The sequence below is a fragment of the Sus scrofa genome, chromosome 14 (assembly GCF_054392235.1).
Source record: "Sus scrofa isolate SSC_HxYL_T2T_F1_AM1 chromosome 14, Sscrofa_HxYL_maternal_Yorkshire_Landrace_v2.0, whole genome shotgun sequence".
Classification (NCBI taxonomy): Eukaryota; Metazoa; Chordata; class Mammalia; order Artiodactyla; family Suidae; genus Sus; species Sus scrofa.
The window spans coordinates 134,234,308-134,242,113 of record NC_139396.1 but is presented as its reverse complement, the minus strand read 5'-3'; the positions used below and the strand labels follow the sequence as shown (position 1 = coordinate 134,242,113).

General features: G+C 39.5%; 1 protein-coding gene across 2 annotated transcripts in view; it reads left to right on the top strand.

The window, feature by feature from the left end:
* Window positions 1-7,806, top strand: part of PKD2L1 (polycystin 2 like 1, transient receptor potential cation channel) — a 187,292-nt gene that overhangs the window by 24,424 nt on the left and 155,062 nt on the right. The gene's annotated exons all lie outside the window — the stretch shown is intronic.

Below are 7,806 nucleotides of genomic sequence, written 5' to 3'. Positions count from 1 at the left end.
CGTGCTTTCCTGGTTGTCCTTTGTAGGGCTTTGAGACTTAATTTGCATTCAGGGTAGCTTTCTTCAGAGCAAAATACACCATGTACTGGGTGAACCTCAGCCCTCCGATTTGAGAATACAGAAATATGACCCAACTGGCTCTGGTATTTGTTGTTAGAAAGATGCTTAGGAAGCTTTAAGGAGCCTGATGGTTTCTTCCTTTCAACTTTTCCATCAAACACTTACTTGTTGAGCACCTATTACGTTCTCAACCCTACACTAGGCATTGCAGACATTTTTAACACCAAAGTATGATTTCTGCCCTAAAGACGTTTACAAGCTAAGAAAGTCATAATGAAAGAATATAATCTAATGAGATAGTAAATTGCTACAAACTGACTATAAATCATATAGGCTTATGTGGAGAAGGTTTTCTGGAGAAGGTAGAATTTGAGCTTAAGAAAGGATGAGATTTCAATAGGCAGCCAAGTCCCTACCCCCTTAAACCTATGGTGAAGCCAGGAGGGCGCCTGAGCTTCTTGTTCTCACAGCCCTGAGAGACAGCCCTTTGCTGTCTCTTCTGTTTCAGTAGGAAGGAAGGGTCATCTGAGTCACAGTTGCAGGGGTCCCCAAAGGGCCCCCAACTTCCACATGATCACATCCTTTCCTCAGGGCTCCCCAGAGAAAAATGGCCTGTCTTTGTTTCCTTCCCTTTATCTTTATTTCGAACCCTCTCTGGCCAAATCTACACTGGCAAATGGAACTGGAAAATAAAGGATGATTAGATTATTTCATTGTCAGATTGTTCAGGCCAGATGATTTAGAGTTCTTGATTTGAACATTTTGAATGGATAACTTTGTTGTCCATTTGGAATCTTTATTTGAGAGTCCTTATTACGAGATGAACTCCATCAGTATTGACCCACACACAAACAACTTGAGGTCCTTCACCCTCATTTCTTTTCTCCTCAGCTTTATTGAGGTGTAATCAACAAAATTACACACATTTAAGGTGTCCGATGCGATGGTGTGATATGTATCTATGTTGTGAAATGATTACTACAATCAAGTTAATTCATACATCCATCACCACGTGGTTATGGGGGGGTGTAAGTGGTGGGGAGTGAGAACATTTAAGATCTACTTTCTTAGCAAATTTCAAGTATATAATGCAGTACTGTTGACTGCAGTCACCATGCTGTACATTAGATCCTCAGAACTTGTTCATCTTGTAACTGAAAGTTCGACCCTTTGTAGGGCCTTCTCTTCGTTCATCATTTGGAAAGGGAGGAGCTGCTGAGTCTATCCAAGACCCAGAGTCCAGCCTAGGAAAGTGAGGCATGATGACTCCTGAATTTCAATCTTGATTTCTTCCCTGATGACAGGGACAGTGTTCTCATCATTTACTTGACTAGGGGATGGAAAAACTTGAGGAGATAGAACAGACTTGGGTGATTTTTATGTGAAAAGGGAGAGCCAGTTTCTTGATGTGCTCTCCCACCCTCTCAGAATTTTTTCTCACAAAGCAAAAACTTAATACCCTTATTTTTTGTACCAAAAAAGTGGATGTCTTTCAAGTTTTAAAATATGCATATGTAAATATAAATACGTACACACACATTTTTCCTAAAAATGAGATTAGATTATATTTTGCAAGTTGCTTTTCTTATTTAATAATATATTATATAGCTTTCTATGTTAGGGCCGAAAGATCTCTCTCTTTTAAGAGTAGAGTAGTATAGGGAGTTCCCATCATGGCGTAGTGGTTAACAAATCCGACTAGGAACCATGAGGTTGCGGGTTCGGTCCCTGCCCTTGCTCAGTGGGTTAACAATCCGGCGTTGCCGTGAGCTGTGGTGTAGGTTGCAGATGCGGCTCGGATCCCGCGTTGCTGTGGCTCTGGCGTAGGCCGGTGGCTACAGCTCCAATTCAACCCCTAGCCTGGGAACCTCCATATGCTGAGGGAGCGGCCCAAAGAAATAGCAAAAAGACAAAAAAAAAAAAAAAAAAAAGTAGAGTGGTATAAATTTTTGGATATATAAATTGTCAGCACTCTTATTTTGCTGAATACGTAGGTTTTTTTCAGTTTAGCAAAGGAACTGACAATTTTTTTTTGCCACACCCGCCCGTGGCATGTGGACGTTTCCAGGCCAGGTGGACAACTTTTTAATTTATTTCAATGTGGAGTCAGGTATTGCTGTTTTAATCACTTCCATACTAGAGAATGGAGTTACCTTGATATCTGCGGTACAATGGATTATACATAAAGTTATAAGTTCCACGGTACCTTTGGGTTTGTTCCCAACCTTATAATCTTCTTTTGAAAACTGAAATATAATTGCCATGTAACTTCATGTAAATTTAAGGTGTACAACATGTTGATTTGATACATTGCAATAATTTTACCATCATAAGATTAGCTAATACCTACTATGAACAACTATACGGCAACAAGTTTGACAATCTGGAAGAAATGGACAATTTTCTAGAATCTTACAGCCTGCCAAAACTGAATCAAGTAGAAACAGACCAACTGAACAGACCGATCACTAGAAATGAAATTGAAGAGGTCATAAAATCACTCCCTACAAATAAAAGTCCAGGACCAGATGGCTTCACAGGTGAATTTTATCAAACATATAAAGAGGAATTGGTGCCCATCCTCCTTAAACTCTTTCAAAAGGTTGAAGAAGAAGGAATACTCCCAAAGACATTCTATGATGCCACCATCACCCTCATTCCAAAACCAGGCAGAGATACCACCAAAAAAGAAAACTATCGGCCAATATCATTGATGAATATAGATGCAAAAATTCTCAACAAAATCTTAGCCAACCGAATCCAACAACATACCAAAAAAATGATACACCATGACCAGGTTGGGTTCATCCCAGGTTCACAAGGATGGTTCAACATACGCAAATCAATCAGCATCATACACCACATTAACAAAAGAAAAGTCAAAAATCATATGATCATCTCAATAGACGCAGAAAAAGCACCTGACAAAGTCCAACATCCATTCATGATCAAGACCCTCACCAAAGAGGGTATAGAGGGAACATTCCTGAATATAATCAAAGCCATTTATGATAAACCCACAGCAAATATAATAGTCAATGGGGAAAAACTGAAAGCCTTCTCACTCAAATCTGGAACAAGACAGGGATGCCCACTCTCACCACTGCTCTTCAACATAGTTTTGGAAGTCCTAGCCACAGCAATTAGACAAACAAAAGAAATAAACGGCATCCATATAGGAAGAGAAGAGATAAAACTGTCACTGTATGCAGATGACGTGATACTATACCTAGAAAACCCTAAGGACTCAACCCCAAAACTCCTTGAACTGATTCATAAATTCAGCAAAGTAGCAGGATATAAGATTAACATTCAGAAGTCAGTTGCATTTCTGTATACCAGCAATGAAATATTAGAAAAGGAATACAAAAATACGATACCTTTTAAAATTGCACCTCACAAAATCAAATACCTTGGAATACACCTGACCAAGGAGGTAAAGGACCTATACGCCGAGAACTATAAAACTTTAATCAAAGAAATCAAAGAAGATGTAAAGAAATGGAAAGATATTCCATGTTCCTGGATTGGAAAAATCAATATTGTGAAAATGGCCATACTACCCAAAGCAATCTACAGATTCAATGCAATCCCTATCAAATGACCCATGACATTTTTCACAGAACTAGAACAAACAATCCAAACATTTATATGGAACCACAAAAGACCCAGAATCGCCAAAGCAATCCTGAGAAACAAAAACCAAGCAGGAGGCATAACTCTCCCAGACTTCAAGAAATACTACAAAGCCACAGTCATCAAAACAGTGTGGTACTGGTATCAAAACAGACAGACAGACCAATGGAACAGAATAGAGAATCCGGAAATAAACCCTGACACCTATGGTCAATTAATCTTTGACAAGGGAGGCAAGAACATAAAGTGGGAAAAAGAAAGTCTTTTCAGCAAGCATTGCTGGGAAACCTGGACAGCTGCATGCAAAGCAATGAAACTAGAACACACCCTCACACCATGCACAAAAATAAACTCCAAATGGCTGAAAGACTTAAATATACGACAGGACACCATCAAACTCCTAGAAGAAAACATAGGCAAAACACTCTCCGACATCAACATCATGAATATTTTCTCAGGTCAGTCTCCCAAAGCAATAGAAATCAGAGCAAAAATAAACGCATGGGACCTCATCAAACTGAAAAGCTTTTGCACAGCAAAGGAAACCCAAAAGAAAACAAAAAGACAACTTACAGAATGGGAGAAAACAGTTTCAAATGATGCAACTGACAAGGGCTTAATCTCTAGAATATATAAGCAACTTATACAACCCAACAGCAAAAAAACCAATCAATCAATGGAAAAATGGGCAAAAGACCTGAATAGACATTTCTCCAAAGAAGATATACAGATAGCCAGCAAACACATGAAAAAATGCTCAACATCGCTGATTATAAGAGAAATGCAAATCAAAACTACCATGAGATACCACCTCACACCAGTCAGAATGGCCATCATTAATAAATCCACAAATAACAAGTGCTGGAGGGGCTGTGGAGAAAAGGGAACCCTCCTGCACTGCTGGTGGGAATGTAAACTGGTACAGCCACTATGGAGAACAGTTTGGAGATACCTTAGAAATCTATACATAGAACTTCCATATGACCCCGCAATCCCACTCTTGGGCATCTATCCGGACAAAGCTCTACTTAAAAGAGACACGTGCACCCGCATGTTCATTGCAGCACTATTCACAATAGCCAGGACATGGAAACAACCCAAATGGCCATCGACAGATGATTGGATTCGGAAGATGTGGTATATATACACAATGGAATACTACTCAGCCATAAAAAAAGAATGACAATGCCATTTGCAATAACATGGATGGAACTAGAGACTCTCATCCTGAGTGAAATGAGCCAGAAAGACAAAGACAAATACCATATGATATCACTTATAACTGGAATCTAATATCCAGCACAAATGAACATCTCCTCAGAAAAGAAAATCATGGACTTGGAGAAGAGACTTGTGGCTGCCTGATGGGAGGGGGGGGGAGTGGGAGGGATCGGGAGCTTGGGCTTATCAGACACAACTTAGAATAGATTTACAAGGAGATCCTACTGAATAGCATTGAGAACTTTGTCTAGATACTCATGTTGCAACAGAAGAAAGGGTGGGGGAAAAATGTAATTGTAATGTATACATGTAAGGATAACCTGACCCCCTTGCTGTACAGTGGGAAAATTAAAAAAAAAAAAAAAAGATTAGCTAATACCTTTATTATGTCACATAATTATCATTTCTTTTTTATTGTGAGAACAATTTAGATCTGGTCTCTTAGCAACCTTGAAGTTTATACAACCTTTTTTTTTTGGCCACACCTGCAGCAAGCAGAGGTTGCCAGGCCAGGGATTTAAGCCGTGCCCCAGCAGTGACAATGCTGGATCCTCAACTGCTAGGCCACCAGGGAACTCCTATACAAACTTCTTAATCTCCTCCCATTTTTTTTTTTTTTTTTTTGCTTTTTAGGCCACACCCATGGCACATGGAGGTTCCTGGGCTGGGGTCCAATCGGAGCTACAGCTGCCAGCCACAGTCACAGCCATAGCAACGCAGGATCCGAGCCACGTCTGCAACCTACACCACAGCTCATGGCAGTGCCAGATCCTTAACCCACTGAGACCCTTAACCCACTGATCAAGGACAGGGATCAAATCCACAACCTCATGGTTCCTCATCGGATTCATTTCCACTGCTCCACTACGGGAACTCTTCCTCCCATCTTTTCTAAATCCTAGGTCTGGAGTTTCCTCTTAGTGTTCTCACATCAACTGTCCCAGGTAAAGGTGAACTACTTTTGCATTATTCCCTAAAAGTGAACTATTTTACATTACTCAATAACGTTCAGTATTACAGATATTTTAAAATAAGATGTTCTTAGGTCTCCTGGAATTTTATGCAAGCATCTGTTATATCAAAGAATTTTTCAACCAAATTTCTTAATTTTTTTATCTCCTAGTTTATCTTCTGAAGTTGTTTGCTTGATAATATTATTTTAGACCTAAAAATGTGGCAGTTGAAGCACAAGGCAGACCAGCAATATATCGAATACTCAAATGATAATGCATTTAAAAATGATTGTTATTGGGAGTTCCTGTCGTGGCTCAGTGGTTAACGAATCCAACTGGGAACGATGAGGTTGCAGGTTCGATCCCTGGCCTTGCTCAGTGGGTTAAGGATCTGGCGTTGCCGTGAGCTGTGGTGTAGGTCGCAGACTCGGCTCGGATCCCGCGTTGCTGTGGTTCTGGTGTAGGCCGGTGGCTACAGCTCCTTTTCGACTCCTAGCCTGGGAACCTCCACATGCCAAGGGAGCGGCCCAAGAAATGGCAAAAAAGACCAAAAAAAAAAAAAAAGAAAGAAAAAAGAAAAGAAAAGACAGCTTAGATGAGACTAGAGGCAGAGACAATTTAGGGCCACTTTCAGAAATCCACATGAGAAGAGACAAAGGCTGAATAAAAAAAGGATGCAATTTGATTGCTAGCAATATAACAGAGGTTGCTATGATTGCATATTTGCTTGGCACTTCATACTCATTAAGTATTCAAGCTTGTAATCTATTTCTAAAAATTAAAAAAAAGGTCATTAAAGTTGATCTGAGGACAGTTCATATTTAGGTAAAAGCATTGTTTTGGATTTATCCAAGCATCAAAAAAAAAAGCTCTATAAACAAAATAAAAATACTAATATAGATAGAAATATTTTCAACATAGATCTTGAAAAATAAATTTCTTATATATATATAAACAGCCATTATGAGCCATTAGGATGAAAAAGAATAGCACTATTTTAAAATGGCTAATTTGTATGATTAGAGTCTTCAAAAATGCAGAAATATCCAAAAAGCAGATTAAAATATTCGGCTTTCCGGAGTTCCTGTTGTGACTCAGGGGTTAATGAAACCAACTAACATCCAAAAGGACGCAAGTTCCATCCCTGGCCTAGCTCAATGGGTTAAGGCTCCGGCGTTGTGGTGAGCTGTGGTGTAGGTTGCAGACACAGTTTGGATCTCAAGTTGCTATGGTTGTGGCATAGGCCTGTGGCTACAGCTCTGATTCCACCCCTAGCCTAGGAACCTCCATATGCCACAGGTGCGGCCCTAAAAAGACAAAAAGACAAAAAAAAAAAAAAAAAAAAAAATCAGCTTTCTTGATTATAAGAGAAAAGGCAGATAAAAACAGAGACACCACCTGCATTTATCAAACTGCCAAAAGTTAAAAAAAATGAGACCCAATATTAACAAAGGAATTGTGTTTTATCAAATGATCATTTTATATATTGCTGGTAGAGACTGAATGAATCCAGTGCTTTGGAGAGCAATTTAATAACATGAATTTAAAACTTTAATCATATTAATACATTTGACCTGATAATTTCACCTTTAGGAATTTGTTTAAAGGAAACAATCAAATAATGTTTATGAGGGTCTCTCCACAGGGTATTTACTGAACTATTATAAACAATAGTTTTAGTAGAAAACTTTCACAGTATCTGCCTAGCTCATAATGACTGCTTTTGTTTATTTATTTTTTGTCTTTCTAGGGCCACACCCATGGCATAGAGAGGTTCCCAGGCTAGGGGTCAAATCGGAGCTGTAGCTGCCAGCCTACACCACAGCTACAGCAACATGGAACCCGAGCCGTGTCTGCAACCTACAGGAGAGCTCACGGCATTGCCGATCCTTAACCCACTGAGCAAGGCCAGGGATCGAACCTGCGTCCCCATGGA